This window comes from Lactuca virosa, chromosome 2, assembly GCF_052849685.1.
Source record: "Lactuca virosa cultivar CGN04683 chromosome 2, Lactuca_virosa_CGN04683_v6, whole genome shotgun sequence".
Taxonomy (NCBI): domain Eukaryota; kingdom Viridiplantae; phylum Streptophyta; class Magnoliopsida; order Asterales; family Asteraceae; genus Lactuca; species Lactuca virosa.
In genome coordinates this window covers 123,614,416-123,635,417 of record NC_136427.1, presented here as the reverse complement: position 1 = coordinate 123,635,417, position 21,002 = coordinate 123,614,416, and positions in this window count along the sequence as shown.

Here is a 21,002-nt window from a genome sequence, read left to right as displayed (position 1 = left end):
GTACCTGAAACACATATCATATAACACGGTAAGCATAAATGCTTGGTGAGTTCCCCAAAATACCACATACAACACATAAGCCACTCGAGGCTATAACTCGGTAAGACCCTCTGGTCAGTGTGTCTCAGCGGGACCCTCCAGTCCCGTAGCTCGTTGGACCCTCCGGTCCGGTCTAGCTCGTTGGACCCTTTGGTCCGGTGTAAATCGTTGGACCCTCCGGTCCGGTCTGGTTGAGGACCCTCTGGCCTCGTAAGTCGTTGGACCCTCCGGTCCGGCCTAACATCACATAGCATACATAAATCACAATGCACATAATCTCAAGCAAGCACATAACACATAAGACCCTCCGGTCTGCACATGGATACCACTCTAGGTAATGTATAGTGAGAAGACTCGCCTCGTAAGATGTCTAGAAAACTTTCGTGCTCGATATCCTCAACCTAGCCTCCGCCTAGCATAAGGATAATAATTCTAATCAATACTCTCTTTACATCCTCATTTCTAGAGAATGGGTAGAAGACCATTCTACCCCTCCCTGACCCCTCTTAACCAATTTGACCAAACCCTATGGTCAACTGAAGTCAACTCCAGTCAACGGTCCAATTTTGACCAGACTCACTGAGTGTACTCGTGTGACTCGGCGAGTGCCTGTGTATCCTCTGAATCCTTCTAAGGCCTCACTCGACTCGTCGAGTTAACCTCCCAACTCGACGGGTTACCACTGGTCACGAATCGCGGGGCAACACGATCCGACTCGTCGAGTCCTCTCATGGACTCGGCGAGTTTCCTCCATAGCAATACTCATTTGACCTTCTGAGGTCAGATCTGTTTCTCTAACTTATAGATCTGGCCTTCTAGCACCCAAAAGTCACGTAAAGGTCTGAACTTGGTGCCCATGCATGGTGTATTTTGCAAAATAACCATAAAACTCCATTAATGGCTTCCAAGCTTCAAGGTTCCATGGTTGCACCACCAAGGCTGATCACTTTCAGACTATCTGGACCTAACAAGGTCCAGATCTATAGCACAAGCTCGAAAAGGGGGCTTTGATGCACTCAAAACCCCACCAAGGAGGTAATACATGCCCAAATCTTCCTTAAAGGAAGATTTACTCAAATAGGGAAGAAAGGAATTCGAATTGATACCTCCCCTGATGCTCCTGGATTGTAAATCGCGGATCTACAACCTCCTCTGGTCCCTCTTTAGCTTGGCTCTTCTTCTTCCTTGCAAAACACCCACCAAGAAGCTTAGATGGCTCTCTCTCTCTCTCTCTCTCTCTCTCTCTCTCTCTCTCTCTCAAGGCACTCAAGACTCGATTAGGGTTCTCTCTTCTGAAAGGTAGCCGCAATTAAAGGCCATAAGTGCCTTTAAATAGGGATCAAGCCCAAAGATTTAGGGTTTCTGTCCACAACGCGGACTCGTCGAGTCTACTCACCGACTCGTCGAGTCCATTCATTAATTCGAGTCATCAGTCGCGATCCTACTCGACGAGTTTAGGCGTCAACTCGTCGAGTCCCTCCTCTTAACTCAAAATAAATACTTAAATTATGATACCTGGAAATCCGGATGTTACACATATAGGACCAAAAACTCAAAGCCTAAGGCCCATCAAGGACCGAAAACACATTGCAATATATATATATATATATATATATATATATATATATATATATATATATATACATATTCAACCGAAATCAATCCTCAATACTCACTTTTCACACCGAAATCCTTTCCATTTTGCTCTCAAAACTCATAAGATTTTGCCCTGATTTCCTTCAAATCTTCATACCTTTATCAAGAACATTCATAAGGATCTTCAAATCTCCTTATTTTCACCAAGAACACTTCAAACAATTTTAAGAATTGTTTTTGTAAGTATTTCTTACATAATCTAGTGTTGTCTAACACTTTAAATTATTATTACGCTAATTTAAATACGATATCGTGTATAAATATTATTACGATACGACTACTTTCATGTATTCTAACCCGAGGATCACCGCTAGCACTTCACTACCCAAACAAGCACACACACACTCGAGGTGAGTTCATACCCCGACGTTTTCGCTATTTTTCAATGTTTTGGGGGGGGGGGGAATACAAGTAAAACACAAGAAATCTTGTGTTAACATTCAAATGATTTTAAACTGTTTCAAACTACTTCAATTATTTTATACTTTTGTTTTCCCAAAATATATGAGTATAAAACTTGTTTACATAAAACTTTAACCCTTTTGTAACCTGTCGAGCAAAAGGGTATATTTCTCAAATATTTTATTGTTGTTATACAAACTGTTAAATTACTAAGATTTTCATTGCATACAGAACATACATATAAACTATAATAGGTATAGTTTAGGGAACACTTACACTACTTTACTAAGTCAGGGATACAATATTAAAATAATTATTTAAGTATAATTTTAATGCACTACAAGTATACTACTAAAGGGTAATACATACATTTTCAAGAAAAAGAGAACATCAGAACACTATACATAAACTAGTTAATACAGGGTTCTGAGCCACTACTTCATTGTACCTTCTAGATTACCCGTTAAAGCCCTGAATTATAACTAGAGTCTCCTTGAGGAAGAACGTGAATTTGTGTATAGATCTATACAGGACTGACAATCCCATGCCCTGACTGTTAGCTACAGTTGGAACGTGTCACAACTAGCATTTTAGGGCTAGAAAATTCTTTCCATGTGTAATTAACTTCTGTTGTATCTTGTAACCCTAAGTATGATGTTATACAAGTTATTCATTCAAAAAAGACAATTCAAATCAAAACTCACTCGTGCAAGCTCTAAACCTAATTCAATACACTACATTCACTCAACTTTGGGCTTGTAACCCTAACTTCCCGGTTCAAACATCTTATTAGACCAGGATTCTCTTATTGGGCCTAATGGGCCAGTAAACCCTCAACTTGATTCTTTTGGGCTAAGAATCCTCATTTGGGCCCTAGTTGGACCTACATTCATTAAGCAATAGCATATTGGGCCATAAAACTCTTCATGGGCCTTATTGGGCCAAAAACCCATTTCTTTTACTCTTTTGGGCCGTAAACGTGTATGCGGGCCCAATGGGCCGAAAAATTTCTTATTGGGCTTTATATTTTCAGTTGATATTCAATTCAAGCCCAATATTCCTTTTCTTTTCACCCCCTCACCTTATTCTCGGTTATATATATAAAAAAAGAGAGAAATTGAATTAATTTAAATTTGTGACACCTCATTGTTGTTTAAAGGTTATCCATTCAATTTGTCTCACATATTTCTAAGTTCAAACCCTCTAATCCTCCATGTAATGACCAAGCTAATCCCCTCTCTCTTCTCTCCTTAAAATTCTCGGCCCAAGGCCATTCCTTCCCTCACAAAATTATCTCAAACTTCATTCCACTCCTAATTTCCTCTCAAAACTTCAAGAAATCCCCTCACTTCCTCTTACAAATGTCGTGACTTTGGTGTGGGATTTCAAGAATCTTCGCATCAAGTATCATCATCTTGGTAAGTCTTTAACTAAACTCAAGTTGATTTATTCCATTTTATGCTAGATCATTCCTCATAAACACTTTGTTTTTGTGATCATGCTCTTAGAACTATCTAGGATTCGAAAACTCATCTCAAAGAAGCATCCAAGACCGAAAACACCTTCATTCTCTTTCATTTCTTCATCAAAACCGATCCATCACCAAGGTGAGCTTCATACCCCCTTGTTTTCGAGTTTTACTACCTTTTTGGGAGAGAATACAAGCTAGTTTTGTGGTTAATCTTAGTATTATACATGTATGTGTGTAGTTTTCATGATATATTGTGTTTATGCCATGTAAACATGATAAACACGAAACACCATCCAAATTTTGGTGTTATTTGAAAATAAACTATTTGAAGTAACATTACATAAGGTTGAAAGGATTAAACATGTAAAACTTTCTAGAAAAACAAAGAAAGAATGCAAAAAGGGCCATATTTGACATTAAAGATAAACAAGATGGGCTTTTGGTGTCATTTTTGGTTTTAGTGGGTTTAACTTGATAATTCACGGTTATTTGGGCCTAAAGTGTTAATATTTCATAAAAATGGGCCTTATTTTACATCCTACGGTTTAGTGGGCCTAAAATGTTAATTTTGATAAAAATGAGCCTTATTTGACAATTTACGGTTTTATGGGCCCAAAGGTGCCATTTTTCATAAAACGAAGGCCTTAAATGAAAATATACGGTTAATCTGGGCTTAAAGTGTAAATTTTCCATAAAAATGGGCTTTATTTGAAACTTACGGTTTCATGCAGTAAAAATGTCATTTTATTCCAAAATGGGCCTTCATTGTAAATTCTCGTCTTAATGGGCCAAAAATGTCATTTTTAACAAAAATGGGCCTCAACTACCCATTTACATGCTTATTGGGCCTTGTATACTCATTACATGTTTATTGGGCCTCAAATACCCATTTACATGCTTATTGGGCCTTGTATACTCATTACATATTTATTGGGCCTCACATACCCATTTACATGCTTATTGGGCCTTGTATACTCATGACATGTTTATTGGACCTTACATACCCATTTGCATGCTTATTGGGCCTTGTATTCTCATTTCATGTTAATGGGCCTTAAATACCCATTTGCTTCCTTATTGGGCCTATACGACACATTCCATGTTAACTGGGTCGATAACATTAAATATATGACATTTTGATATGAACAAATATATTTTTATAACCGATGATTTGTGTTCAAAATACATACACGAAACATTATTTAAAGCGCTGAATGATGTGATACAATATTCGCGTAAACTTAGTTAAGGCTCTTGTGAGACACTCCTTCATCCGTACCTACCTAGTGTACACCATAAGTCCTGTAGTTATAAACAGACTCTCCTGGAGGGAGAGCAACAATTTGTGTATAGATCAATACGGGGTTGACACCCCACACCTAAGCTATTCGCTACAGCTAGACTAGGCCAGTCTAGGGTGACAAATGTCTTACCTAACACGACGCCTGAAGAACGTCATGACAGTCATAACAGTCATATCAAGTATGGTTATAATGACTCACATAGAGATTAACAGCACAATATATTTACAGAATACACATACTATACTTTTAATACATGTAAGAACTATACATTTCTACAACACTCGGGTCTCTTATGGTTTTAAGACTACAACTCTTTTACAAGCAAAAAATATCATATTTTCTGGAAACTACATACTATACAGTTTACAAACAACAGAAAATATAGGATTTTCTGGAATTCTCTCTCTTTATACATTGTCAAAACCAGAACACACATGCTTTAATACAAGATTTGAAACAAAACTCTTAACTACGTTTATGGAAAATATCGTATTTTCTGGTGTTTACAAATGATACAAAACTTTTCATACAAACATGCTTATGAACTCACCAACATTATATATGTTGACGTTTTCAAAATAACTTGTATTCTAAGGAACTCGTTAAGCAGGTCGGTCATCAAGAACATGTGGACTTTTGTTGTATTTTTTCTTCCATCATACATTTAATATTTTGGCATGTAATTTTGTGAACAAATACAATGATGTAAACCCTGTATTTTGTATTATTTAATGTATGGTGATGATGTTGTCTATGATTCATTTATATACACTGTGATGATATTACAAGGTGAAGTCACCTGCCCCTGGACGTTTCCGCCGTTCTGGTTCGGGGGTGTGACAAAACGGAAGTTCTGGGGTAACAAATGTCATCTCATTCCGACGCCTGAAGAACGTCAGGTAGTCAACTAGTCATTTTATCATGGTTATGAATCACTCACAATATGCATTAACTAAAACGTTTAGTTTACGGGAAATCTATAACTTCAAATGGTTTTATTTTAATAATATAAGTACACTACACTACTTTTCTAGTACCATGACCTCACATTTTAGAAAGGACCCTTAATGCTAACTCTATGATTCCTTAGTTTATACATTAGGGTTATACATAAATAATATCTGATATGCAGTAGAATGTGTGAATTCCGCTTTACTTCATGTTCCTTGTTTGGTTGTGGGCTTAGAAAAGAACCACACATTCTACTGTTCATTCGATCTGGATTATATATAACTTGTATACACTAAGTGATCGTAGAAGGAACTAGTACGGGTCACATTACTTACAGATTTATTTACTTAGAAAATATAGGATTTTCTGGAGGAACACACTAAGGTTTTCAAGAAACAACGCACATACTTTCTAATACACAATGCTTATGAACTCACCAACTTAAATGTTAATACACTTTCAAAACCACTTATATTCTCAGGAAACTAGTAGACAGGTACACACACAGATTTCAAGAAGACGGAGCATAGTAGCTTTAAGTCTTAGTTTTTGCTATTTACTTTTGGAGTCAATCAAACTGTGATTCGAATACAATGTAAACACTATAGTATTAATACAATGGTTGTTGTCGCTTTGAATAATATTATTCAATTGTTGTTATACTGTACATGACTTCCTCCACCCCCGAACGTTTCCGCCGTTCCGGTTTGGGGGTGTGACAGACCGAAATCACCAAGTGATTTTGGTGGACTTGCAACTTGATTGGTGGATTTTTTCCCAATGAGATATATTACACAAATCAATGCAAACATCACATCACCTCACCTTCTTTCCCTCCTCTATATATCCGGCCGAGAACATCCTCGAAGTCCTTATTTCCAACTTCAAACATGTTCAAACTCCTTAATTTTTTCTTTCCATAAACAAGTTCAAACATTTCCAGGAGGTTATTCTTCAAGATTGATTCTTAGGAATTATTGTAAGTTCCTTTGTTAATCTAGTGTTTTTACACACTTTCATGATAGTTCATCTCATTCACACACAATATTATGTGTTAAAAACTCATATAATACGACTACGTTCAAGTGTTCTAGGCTTGAACATATTCACCATCACTTCTTATCCAACCACAAGCACACTCAAAGGTGAGTTCATACCCCATATTTTCGAGATTTTCATGTTTTAGGGGGAGAATACAAGTTAAACACAAGAGAACTTTTGTTAATATACAAATCGTTAAATATGTTTTCTTACATTTTTGTGTAAAAATGCTAAATACATGAAATGACGTTACTACCAAGCTTACGAGCTTTTATATGCAAATTTTTTCAAAAAATACAAAGATTTCATTACAATGAAACATTCATTATTAACTATAATAGGCATTGTTTATGGGTCATTTCCACTATTTTACCGTTTTGGGATATAACACTAAATAATTATTTAAAGGCATAATTATTTTACACTATGTAACTACTATGGAAGGATAATACTTCCACATACAAAAGGGTTTTTCATTACACTATACGTAAACCGTTAATACAATTTTGTGAGCCACTGTCTTCACGTACTTACTAGAGTACCTATAAAAGTCATGTATTATAACCAGAATCTCCCGTAAGAGAGTATGATACTTGTGTATAGATCTATATGGGACTGAAAATCCCGCACCTAAGCTCGGCGGGTCTGGGGTGAAAAATTTCTAACATTCTGACGCCTGAAGAACGTCGTAAGAAGCCAACTAGTCGCTAGCATGGTTATAATAACTCACATGGGGTATTAACAATACATTTTGGTTTACGGGGCTAACTTACATTCAATCAGTTTTATATAACGATAAAACTACATTATACTACTTTCCAGTACAGTACAACTTGCATTTCTGGAAACATACATTCAAATGGTTTTATATAGATTAAAACGACATATTACTATTTTAAGTATAGAAATATTTATACATATCGGTCTTAAGATTTCTAAGACTACAACTCATTTTAAAAGAAAATATTGGATTTTATGGAAGCACACTCTATCACTTTACAAGGAAAAATGGCAGATTCTTCTCATACAAAACTCTCATGAACTTACCAACTTAATTGTTGACACTTTTTTAAACCACTTGTATTCTCAGGAAACCACTAATACAGGTAACAACAAGTTTTTGAGGATGGGACGCTAAGGCGTCAATCAAAACCATTATCATCATATTGTAATTGATTTCTGAAACATGTAATACTCACAACAATGTAACTTTTTCAATTATATTTATAATGGTTGTGTTTGCTATGGTCACTATTATGCATTTTGATATGATACAATACATGGAATTCATCCACCCCCGGATGTTTCCGCCATCCTGTTTTGGGGTGTGACATTATGTTTATGGTTTTAGGTACTTCTCGTTCTAAATATAAGGGTTCGACGTGATTGCATAGCATCCCCTAGAGTTTTCTGCATTGGCTATTTGTGACTTATACTCTGATGTTGATTTTAATGGATATTGGTTGGATTTGGAATAAGTGTTTATATGACTTTATGTTTTAAAATAAAAAATTGTATATGTGTTTTTGGGACGTCATTGTCTTAATGAAAGTTGTATTATTTGTCAATATCTGTGCGTGGATATAAAGGACGTTAAAACGGAGCTCAAATGAGACAGATATGAATTTTTGAAAAATATTAAAAATTCGTGCATGTAGACGGCAGCCACGATACGCAAATGGTGGGATGCGGCCCACCCAGATTTTGACAATTGGTAGCATGTGACCAGATCCACATAAATTGTACCGACAAGAGGTGTGGTGCTCCCAAACAATATGCACGGTGCGCCCACCTTTTCCCAACCTATATGAAGAACTAGTTTGTTGTTCATTTTTTCACCAATTTACTCCCATGTCCTCTAGAAACACTCCCGCACCCCTAGCCCCTTTACTCCCTAGTTCCTGACTACTTTAGCAAGGCCCTATGGCATCGGAGATCCAAAGAAATAGAAGTTCCTAGGTCAAAGTTTTGTCCGCGCAATTGCCGGTTCTTGCTAAAAAAATTTGTAAGTTAAGTGGCACTTATTATACTTTACGTGTAACTTGTATTTATGGTCATAGTCATGATTATGAACCTATAAATAAGACTTATCAGTGATTCCAAGTCATAATACTGGTTGATCTACTTATGGGAGTGATGTTTAGGCTAGATTTAGTGAGGTGTTTAAAGTGGGATTTCCAAATAGTATACTCTATATACTTAATGGACTCTACCTCCTATATGATCCTACCTGGTTATTCCCTACTTGATAGATATGGATGTAGATAGTGGGATTATTGAGGAATCTAGACTATCATTATTATAGTCACAAGAAATATAAGACTAAGACTTAGTGCGATATACATCTAGGTATTTTGAAAAGAAAGGATAAGGTATTGGGTGAAGCGCTACCCTAACCTCAAATCACCCACCATTGGCAGGTGAGTGTGTAGTTACTATAAAGAACATAACTTAACAAAAGTATTTATTATTAAATTCTAATTGTAATATTTGTACTTTGTGCTATTTGTATAACTACAGTGTTGTTTAGTTATAAAAATAAGGCTTGTAACTGATGCTTAGTTCAAAATTAAGCTAAATGCCAAATAGTTCTCATCCTAGGGAGTGTGACATCAATGTGGAGCATAGTAGTCCTGTTTTTGAATGGCTAGAAATGGTGGGTCCAAATCAAACAACTGGCATATATGTCTCGGTCATCAACAAGAGTAGATGACAACACTTCACTATTCTAGGAGGTCTAGTTAATTACGTTTCTAGTGTGGATTTATAACCCACAGACGTAGATAAAATAGGATACCATATTTATCAAATACTCTGAACATTGGTTGCCTATAATATTACATACACTAGTGAAGTAATCCCCTACCTTGTAGTTAAAAAGTTGCTCAAACGATTCATCAAGTAAGGTGATTCTTCTAGATGATCGTTGCTTTAGGAATTGTGATAATGGGTTGGGATGGGTAGATTGTCTTATAGATATTTACATCATATTTTATATAACTATATTATCTGATAACAATTTTTTTACTAGAATATTTTTATAAATTATCATCATCAAACTATTATAGGCTTTAAAACCCTATGCATCTCACCAAGTTTTTCCAAACTTGAATCACTCAATTTATATGCATCACGGACAGCGGAACTAAGGCTGCTGGAAACTAATTAGGATGTTGAGTGAAATAATAGATGAGCATGTAATAGTATTTTAGGACCTTTTAGTATTTACAATGTAACCTATGTAGGATGTTAATTATGATATCCTTGATATTTTAATGTTATGAAATAATATTTTGTTATCTCAAAATGTTTCAATAAACTAGGACTTTCCACCACCAAGACAACTCATTATTTTCATGTGAAAAGAAAAAGTTTTATTTGGTTTTGAAAATTTGGGGATGTCACGGTTAGTATCATTGTATTAGAGAATTAGTTTAAGCGACCTAGGAAATTAGTTAATTTCTTGACTTAAAATTAGAAGCTAAGTATAAACGGTGAGGTGTGTGATAGAATGTTTTAGGATAGATGCCTAAATTGCTATAGACACAAGCACTAGCATACTATAGGAAGATGCCCTAATTGCTATTACGTGCTTAATAAGTATATGTATATATAGTAAGCAATAAAATATTCATTCATTCTTCAAGATTTCATCTCGACACGAGACATAGATACGAATCAATCTTATGGTCCAAGATTCTATTTCTTGATTTTTGATTTATGATTACTTCATCAAACTTCGAATTGAACACATCTATTTAGTCTAGGATGTGCCCAACACTATAATGTTAACATCAAATCACCAAGGGGCCCAAAGATATTTCTTTTCCTTATAATGCAAAAAAGCCGAATAAACTTTGACTATATAATCATAACCTTTAATTATCATGCTATACATGGAATTACATTTTATAACATCCGGTTATAGATACATTGATGTAAAACAATGCACAACAGACTTTCAAACTATAACTTATATATCTATGTTTCAAGAATAGAAGATATTATCATGTTGGAATTACTTGTAATAGAATCAATGAAGTAATCTCTAAGCACGGGTTTTCCATTACTCAAATCCCCGTTTTGAAGTACTCAAGAATATTTCAACAATCCACATGTAATGTTCAATCACCATGGACAATCTAAAAATATTCCATGCCAGTCTTAAATAATTACCTACGCCCAGAAGTATGACCTACTGTGACATTTCGAATAAATTAATATTCTAAGAAGTAAACATGCAAAACAAAACACAAGAATAAACAATTGAAGATGGTCGTAAAAACTCAGACATAACTCTTAATTTAATCTCCCAAAAAAATTACATTTACTTTGTTACATTGTTTCAAAACTATCAACTAACTACTAACACCTAATATCATCTCTTAATCTAATGCTTCTAGCATAGTCAAAGTACTTGATGTTAGTTAACCCCTTTGTTAATGGATTAACATGATTATCCTATGATGATACACGATTCACCACGAGTTTGCCATCTTCAACTTGAAGTCAGATATAATGGTATTTTCTTTCGATGTGCCTTGATCTCCTATGATCCTTTGTTTCTTTTGTCAAAGAAACCATGCCTTCATTTTCGCAGAAAATCTCCATCGACTCTTGGATTGGTGTAAGAACTACATGGTCTCCAATGAAATTCTTTAACCAAGCAGATTCCATTATCGTCTCGCTCGCTACAATGTACTCTGACTCAAAAGTATAAACAACCATTGTTTGCTGCTTGGTAATTTTCCAAGTTTTGGATCTACCATTCAATAGGAATACCCAGGAAAATTTTGAAATAACTATTATCCCGATCTGCTTGAAATCTGGAATCACCATAACCACTCACTTTGAGTTCATTTGTGCCATCAAAAACTAAGATCATATCTTTCATTTTTTTAAAATACTTAAGTATATTCTTCACTTCTGACCAATGATCTGGGCCACGATTTCCTTGATATCGGCTACCCATGGTCAAGACATAAGCCACATCATGGCAAGTAAAAGTCATAGAATACATGATTGATCCTATAGCCAAAGCATATGGGACTCAACTGATCGTATCTATTTCCTTATCACTATTGGGACATTGATCCTTCCTCAACTTAAAATTATAATGCATGGGTGTTATATCGAGTCGTAAGTGCCTAAACAAATAATAAATAAGTATAAAAACGCTAGTCAATTACACTAAGAGGTAGAATAGGAAAAGCGGGGTTGAATCCATAAGGACACATCCTAAAGTCTACACCCTCTTGCATAAGGCACACACTAGTCTGTTAATAAATAAAGGAGGGGGGGTTGATGATTAAAATGAATACAAAATTAAATCTTATAAAATTCAGTTAGTATCTATTTCTGCGGTGACTCTCCCAATCATGTAAATAACCTTCAACATGATTGTTTGAATTATGCACTGTCTAAACTGGTACTGAAAATCATTCATAGGCTCTAATAATCTTCCTTTACCATATTGTTTAACCAAAATATGCTTTTTTTAAAAGTAGCATTAATCTAGTGTAAAATTCCTAATAAAGTCCAATACTTCTCACAAGCTCGGAAGCATAAAAAATTGTTCGATCAGTTATACTAGAATTAAATCCTAGCACAAAACCAATCTAATATTCGTTTCTTACTATCGGTTAGTTAAAAAAATTACGGATCCTAGCAACCAGTTAACTGGAATGATATATTATAAATTCAAGTTGCCAACAAAAGCTGAATCAAAATCAAACATTCATTTAAACACTGTTTTCTACTTAGAACTTTTCATAGTTACTGCTCCACCTTTCAATAGGAATACCTATGAAGATTGCGAGTAACTATTATCCTGGTCCGTTTGAAAGTTGGCATCATTATAACCACTTACTTTGAGTTCATCTTTGCTATCAAAAACTAAGATCATATCTTTGGTTTTCCAAAAATACTTAAGTATGTTCTTCACTGATGTCCAATGATTTCTGCTAGGATTTCCTTGATATCGGCTAACCATGCTCAAGGCATAAGCCACATCACGTCGAGTACAAGTCACAACATACATGATTGGTCGTATAGTCGAAACATATGGGACTCGACTCATTGTATCTATTTCTTTATCACTATTGGGACATTAAGCCTTGCTCAAACATTCCTTTAAACATGAAACTAATCAAAATACACCGAAATCACAACCAAAAATCAAGCCTAATGATTACTTGCACAAAAAGTCGAGTCGATGCGAAATTGAAATCTAGGGTTTTTTGTTGGACATGGATAAAATCGTATTACAAATGATAGAAATAATTACTAAACTACAAATATTAAAAAAAGTAACAGACTAAATCACATTCTTTAGATCTTCGTTCTTCACTTAAAATACTTAAAAATTCACCAAAGAGTTGTCTAGAACCAAGTTAGGGCAACATAAGTGAAACCAGGTGCTATTTATATGTGTAGATAGTCAACGGGCATTTCCACGATCGTGTTTTCTGGAAACACGATCATGTTTTTCTTCATCGCACGTCCAAAACCAGTTTAATGAAGTATGTTGCTATTTCTGAACTATTGGTAGTTTACACGATCATGCTTTTATTCTTTCCACGATCATGTCTTGACCACGATCATATTTTTGGATCGTGGAAGGTAATCAATGATATTCAAGACAAATATAAACATCAAAGGAAAAACACAATTGTGCTTTTGTGCTTTACACTATCGTTTATTTTGGTTTTTGTCTTCAGACTTCATAAGATAGCTACATAAAACCTTGTTGCTCTTATATGATCGTGGTTTGGGGGAAAACACGATAGGTTTTTGAATTCCGCAAAGATTCATTGTTATTCTTTGATTAGAGCAGCTTCCAATCATTCCCCCACATCATTCATCAGTTTCCAACTTCAGTTATGCTCCAATGCCTCATCGAACTCATCCTCAAAGTATCCTATTCTCATTATGCTCTAATTTACCATGAAAATCATACCAAAAGTGAGTAGTATGTGGCATTATGTGAATATAATGAGAAATACTCATTTTGTAGCAATACAAGGGAGAAAGTTAGCTAATTATAAGAAAGTACTGATAAAAACAAGCAAAACGATGCATATAAAATGCATCTAACAAACCTCCCCCGGCATAAACCTTACTAGTCCTCGAGTAAGGAATGAATATGTATCAAGATCAAACAGTAAAATGAAGATGACAGGAATCGAGACCTAAACAAAACTTAAAATAACTAAAGGGGAACCTAAACTAATATGAACAACCATGCAAAAAATAGAATATGCAAAATGAAAAACAAAAAGAAAGCAAAACATAACAAAATAACTAAATCATTCTTTTTTTTCACACGATCAGACTTTACACCGAGGAAGCTCCAAATATCCAATGGAGTCACTACCAAGATCACAATTTCAATACCCTCCATGTATCCCAAATTTTCAAGGTCATAAGACGCTCGACATTATAAACTGATAAACCAACCATAATTTTCAAGGTCAATACCTTAATTTTCAAGGTCAATACCTTAATTTACCTTGCTCACAAAAACAACATATTTTAGAATTTCACTTCTTTTCGACTAATTCGTAAAAAACGAAGCTTGATCCAACCTTAGAGACCATATCATGTCAAATCAACATTTGTTGATGCAGTCAGCCCTCCGTAGGGCCTGAGCTCCTATGCTTTCACTTTTTTGAGAGCATCATATACCGTATCACACAGTTCTTCATTTGTGCTATATTTGACTTTACAGCGGCCCTTGATTTGGTTGAACTTGAATTTCCATGTCTTTCACCTTCGGATTTGAGTTCTTCAATCATCCTTGCATGTGGTTAGTGATATACCCTAGAGGCTATATCAGATTACGTACCCCAAAATTAAAATTGTTTCGTTTTTGGTTAGTGATTTCCTGTTAAAGAAAAGTTACTACTTGAATACTTCCTAAAAAAACTGAGAACTGTCGTACCCTTCCTAAAAACACTGAGGTTCCATCATTTCTTGATTTTTTCTGATCCGCCATCGCTTAACACTTATACATTTTGCTTGATTTATCGGGTGTTTTGAATCCTCTAATCAACGTTAGAGCTTTATTGATTACGTGAACGCATTTATCCCATTTAGATTCTAGATTTGTCTTTTTTAACCTTTTTTTCTTATTTTTTTATGGTTAATCACATGACAAGTGGAATCATTGTTTTGATTTCATCTTCTTCAACTTGTTCTTGGTGTGCATCAAGTAAAATTAAATTAGATTGATTCTAATTCTTATTTTAATTTCATTAGATTAATGTGTGTAAACGATACCAAGTTCATTCTATGGTAATTTTATTATTCTTTCTTTTCAGATATAATGTTTTTGGTAATGTAATCCAGGTATTTGATTAAATATCTTAGTGAAGTTTTGTCCCAATATGGCTTAAATGGCATAGGCTTTTATCAACACAAGTTGTTATCCATAAATTTTCGGAGTTAACTGATGAAGATATAAGTTCATATTCTTAAGTTCGAAATCATTTTATTTTTCTTAATAAAGATACTTATGACATTTTTTTGATTTATCAAGGTACTCACATTCAAGAAACCATGTATGGTGAGGCTACAATAAAGTTCTTTGAAGTGTTTCCAAATGGGAAAAGTGTATTACATATCCAAAGGAGCTCTAAAATTTGTGAACAAGCAATACAAAATTGTATAGAATGATTATGAAATGACTTTAACCGAGTATTCTCAAGTTGAAGAAACAATCATTGAAGTCGCTTTTATCCTTAAAACCAAGTTTTCTTTTGTCCCAATTGATTAATAGGGACCTTATGTCAATCAGAAGGAGCTCTTATTCTGTGACAACCCAAAATTTCTATTCTGTACAACCATTCACTTCAATAGAAGTCAGATTTTGAAGTAAGTTTGAGTGTTTAGAAGTTAGTACTTCAGGAGATAACAGGAGAGAGGATGCCCTAGGGTTTACTGTGCAACAATAATGTCCCAAAACTCCAAGAGTTTGGAGTTTACGGCCTAAACAAAGGTGTTTACGGCCGTAAACCCTAAAAGGGGGTATAAATATGACACTTAGTCATTATTTACCACTTTTTCACATTTTCAAGATCCAAATTCAAATCCTCTCAAGTATCATCCAACTTTTCTTCTTGATCTTCAACTTTGTAAGTGTTTCTATCCCTAAAAAGTTGATATCTTACTTAATCTAGTGATCTTACATGATTCCAACCGTGAAATCATTCCAAAAGTGTAGATCTTTAAGTTTCTCCAAGAACACCAAGAACACACACTAGTGTTCTTGGACTTTTAGCACCTTTTCAAGCTTCTACCTAGTAAGTACTCTTACCCTAGTGTATTATAAGACATGTTACACTTCTAATCATCAAGAAAACACCCAAGAAACACAAGATCAAAGGTGCTTACGGTCCAAGATGTTCTTGGACCGTAAACCCTAATAAAGGGGCCAAAATGTGCCCTAGTCCCTTACCAAGCCTTGGATACTAGTCTAGATCATATCCTTAAAGTGCTTAGGACTTGAAACATCAAAAAGACCATAAACCATTTGGGTTTACGGCCGTAAACCCAAGGAGAAGTGGTCCAAGGACCGTAAACTCCACAAAGGAGTGAAATGGTGCCCTAATCACTTCCAAAGGCTTAGATATGAAGTAGGAATGCTTCTTATGACCTTTTAGGCTTCAAAACTCAACATGGTAAAAGTACCATGAGTTTACGGCCGTAAACTCATGGGTTTACGACCGTAAACTCAATAAGAGTTGGTCACAAAACCGTAAACTCCAAAGGAGTTTACCCTTGAACCCTAAACTCAATTACAAGGTCCTACCACCCTTAGATGCAATCCTTAGGACTTATAGCACTTAAATCAAGTGTTTTACATGTCTTAGGATGTCTTAAATTTGGTTAATTAGTTGTTTTATGACTAATTGGATACATATATGTGTTATTATATGTTAACTAGGATCATTGTGTGTGTACAAGTCTTCACTTGACACTTCGCATCCTACATCATCCGTTCATCCAAACCACTCACTATAGGTGAGTTCATACCCCTTAATCAATCCTTTTAAATGATTTTAAATGCTTTCATGGGGGGAATACAAGTAGAAAACAGGAAGTTATAGAATCAATCATATGTGATTTATAACTGTGTTTTCAACCAACTGATTTCACATACTTCAAAATGTGTTAAATACAATGGTTTTCAGTTATTTTATTCTTTGTTATCAAATGAACTACTTTTGAATTGTTTTATAAACTGACATCAAGTCATTATTACTTATTGTTCAAAACTCTTAAATGTATTACAAAACCTCTTTCAACTTATTGTTAAAAACCATATCTATACACTTATGTTTCATACATATATGTATTGATATGAGAGCTTTCATTCTTTCTTCAGTTCCAACACTCTTGTGTAGCAAGGGTGTATAAACCTACTTGGACATTCAATCTACATTCCAGTAAACTATTATAGGTATAGTTTAGGAGGTACAAAATATTATTCCTAGTACAAGGAATTACACAAGAGTCAGTTCATTCATGAGTCTATACAAATATAGTAAATACTATATGAAGAGATACTATTACTTGTTATACAGAGAGAAATACTATATACTATACAGAGAGAGATACTATATATACTATACGGGACTGACCATCCTACACTTGGCTGCTAGCTACAGCGGGACCTGTTCATCGACGGATGTTCTCGGTTGTACTGTTCGGCGAGTTTCCACGCCGTGATTATCCTAAGGCAAAAGGATACGATTTCAATGATTATATAATTTTCCCTATTACTTTTATTTTGTGACACATTCACATAAACGATGAGGTAGACTATATATTTATAATAATAGTTACACATGGGAAAAACCTTCATTGATACAGAAATGCAAACCTTCAAAGCATACGGGTCTTGGTAGAAGACTACTTCTTTTACTAGTAGGAAATATGGGATTTTCTAGGGTTTTCACACTTATACTAAATGTTTCATTAAACATTTACAAGTCTTTCATAACAGCTTTTCAAATCAATGACACTAAAATACTTATGAATTCACCAGCTTTATGCTTATCTACGCTTTCAAAATAACTTGTATTCTCAGGTCACCAGTAGACAGGTACGATGACCAGGTTTTGAGAAGAAGGAGCACAGACAAGACTCGTCTTTTATTTTGATTTCATATTTTGGTGTCTTATTACTATGAAAGAACAGTCATGTATTAAAACTTTACTTTTAATGCAATGGATGATGTTGTTGCTTGTTTACTACTTTGCACTGTTATGATACTTTACATGACGTCCTCCACCCCTGAACGTTTCCGCCGTTCTTGGTTTTGGGGTGTGACAGATTGGTATCAGAGCATTGTTTATAGTGAATTGAGTATATCAACCCATAAAAGATATACAGACTATAAATACAATGGGATTAAAATACTCTGACCAAGAGTTTATACTTTTAAATAATAAAATATTTAACTAAGTGTACATGCCTGCATTCATACTAAAAATCAGTGTCACAATGACAAAAACAAAAGTACTACGATTGTTGAATATCACAAGTAAGCTCGGGGATGTATGGTCAGTTCTGGGAGTGGCATAGCCTGATCAACTATGCTGGTCTGAGGAGTGATTAGCATATGCCCAAGAATGGTTGTGATATGGCAACAAGTCTAAAAACTTACCAACACTACCACACTGAAATACTATGGGAGTATTTGGTGTTACTATAATTACTTATCTGCGAACTAAAAAGGTCTTTATCAGTAGGTCAATAGTTGCTAAGTGGATACACTAAGATTATATGTACCTAGGACGTCATAGACTTAGAATCTGTGATCTTTGCTTTACTTCTTGTTCCTTGTTTGGTTGTGGGCTTAGAGTTAGGGTCACTTATTCGAAGGTCTATCCTGTCCTGAGTACATATAACTGGTATGCACTAAACAAGTATTGGAGTAACTGATAAAGATCATCTTATAATTATCTAATTAGTACGTCTATTTAGTTATTTCTTATATCCCTTTTCTCGCGTAGATATTATGGCTGGATTCCATCCCCACGGCGACCAGTACTTCCCAAACCAAGGCGATACTGGATGGCTAGAGGAAGAACCAGAAGATGATCACCCAATCCCTTTGGATGATCACCATGCTGAAGGCTTTTCTGATAGTTCTGACTCAGAGCCTGAAGTCAACAACCTACCCCAAGTGGGTCAGGTCCCGAATCTCAACCCCCAACCCGCGTTTCAAGGTCCCACACCCTTGTGGGCAACAAACTTGAATCACTGGAGCGACGAACAGGGTCAACCCTTACCCTACTATGGGGACCGAAGCTTCTATGACCTTAGCGGAGGTGGCTCTGCGGATCGAGCTCTGCCTGTTATGATCCGTAGGATTGCTCGAAATGTCGAGCAAGGTCAAGCAGCCATCGACCGAGTCATGGAAATTGATGCCAACTCGGGCGATAACACCGTCCGCATTCGACATCTGGAAGACGCTGTCGAAGGGACGAGAAGAACCAATGAGACTCTGCGGAAACAGTTAGCTGCATCTCGGACCGAAGTCATAGAACTTCGAGTTCGTCAGAGGGCTCACGAGCGACATCTCCAAGAGGTGGTACGTCAACTGGCGGATATGAGGATTCTCCCCAGGAATTCCCATCGCCGGTAGAAGATGTCTAGTACATCTTTTCTTTTGATATAAGGAATAGCCTTTCCTAACTGAGCTCTAAGTAGCACTTTCCTGTAAAATATTCCTGTCTCTCAAGTACTTTCTTAGATTTCTAAATTGTCGACATTTTCCTTATGGTATGATGTAAGACCTATAGTTAGGTCATTTTCCCGAACTCATTTACATCTTATATACCAGTAATTTCGGCAGTTATCTAATCTATTTAGAAATTCATACTCTCATTGGATATCGAACTATGGCGACTTAGTTCACAAGACACTTTCATTCTTTATACTATTGGATTCTTATCATTGTTTCTATCTTTTGAACTTGAAGTTAAAAGATGCCTCCTCGCAGAAATCCAAGGCGTAACAATAATAACGAAACACCGATACCACCACCTCCTCAGTTCGACACTGCTATGTTCCAAGCAGCTGTCACGGCGGCCGTAGCGGCTGCCATGTCACACATCAATACTCCTGTCCCTAGTGGATCGGGAACAGGTGCACCTCCTTCCAACCATGGCGAGAGTCATGGGCACCCCCGGGAATGAACCTACAAGGATTTTACAAATGCCAAACCCAGAAATTTCAATGGAACTGGAGGGGTTATGATCTTAAGGCAGTGGATAGAAAAGACAGAAGCAGTCTTTGAAATATGCGCCTTCCCAGAGAACAATAAGGTCAAGTTTGCTACTTGTACCTTTTCTGACAGGGCTTTAACTTGGTGGAATGGCCACGTTAAGTCACTGACTCTGATAGTGGCAAATTTGATAAGCTGGGAGAACTTGAAAGCCATGCTGATGAGAGAGTATTGTCCACGAGGGGAAATTCAAAAACTCGAGCAGGAACTCTGGGGTCTTGTAATGGTTGGTTCTGACATATCAACCTATACTAATAGATTATGTGATCTGGCAATTCTTTGCCCTGATATGGTTACTCTAGAGAGCAAGAAAATAGAGAGATATATTTGGGGACTGTCGCCCCAGATCCAGTCAAGTGTGTTAGCATCAAGGCCTGTTACTTTTGACAGCGCTAAAGAGCTGGCACAATCTCTTATAGATCACGGAAACTACCAGAACCCAACAATTTCTACACCCGAGCAACAAAAGGGAAACAACAACAACAACAACAAGAAAAGGGGGTGGAACAAGAGGAAAAGCGGGACTTCAAAAGAATCCTCAAAGAGACAACAACTAGTTACAATCAATGCTGCCACGGTAACTCCTGTTGTCCCTGCTAATCCCTTACCAGCGAAGCCTTATGCCGGTAATCTTCCGAAGTGCAACAAATGCACCTTCCATCACAACGGACCTTGCCGGGAAATGCAGTGCATTAACTGCAACAGAAGGGGGCATACTGCCCGTTTCTGCAAGACTCCAGCAAAGCCGAGCGCTCAAGTTTCTAACACCGGTGTGGGCCAAGCTTGCTACGGTTGTGGCGAAGTGGGCCACTATAAGAGGAACTGCCCTAAGGCAGGGATA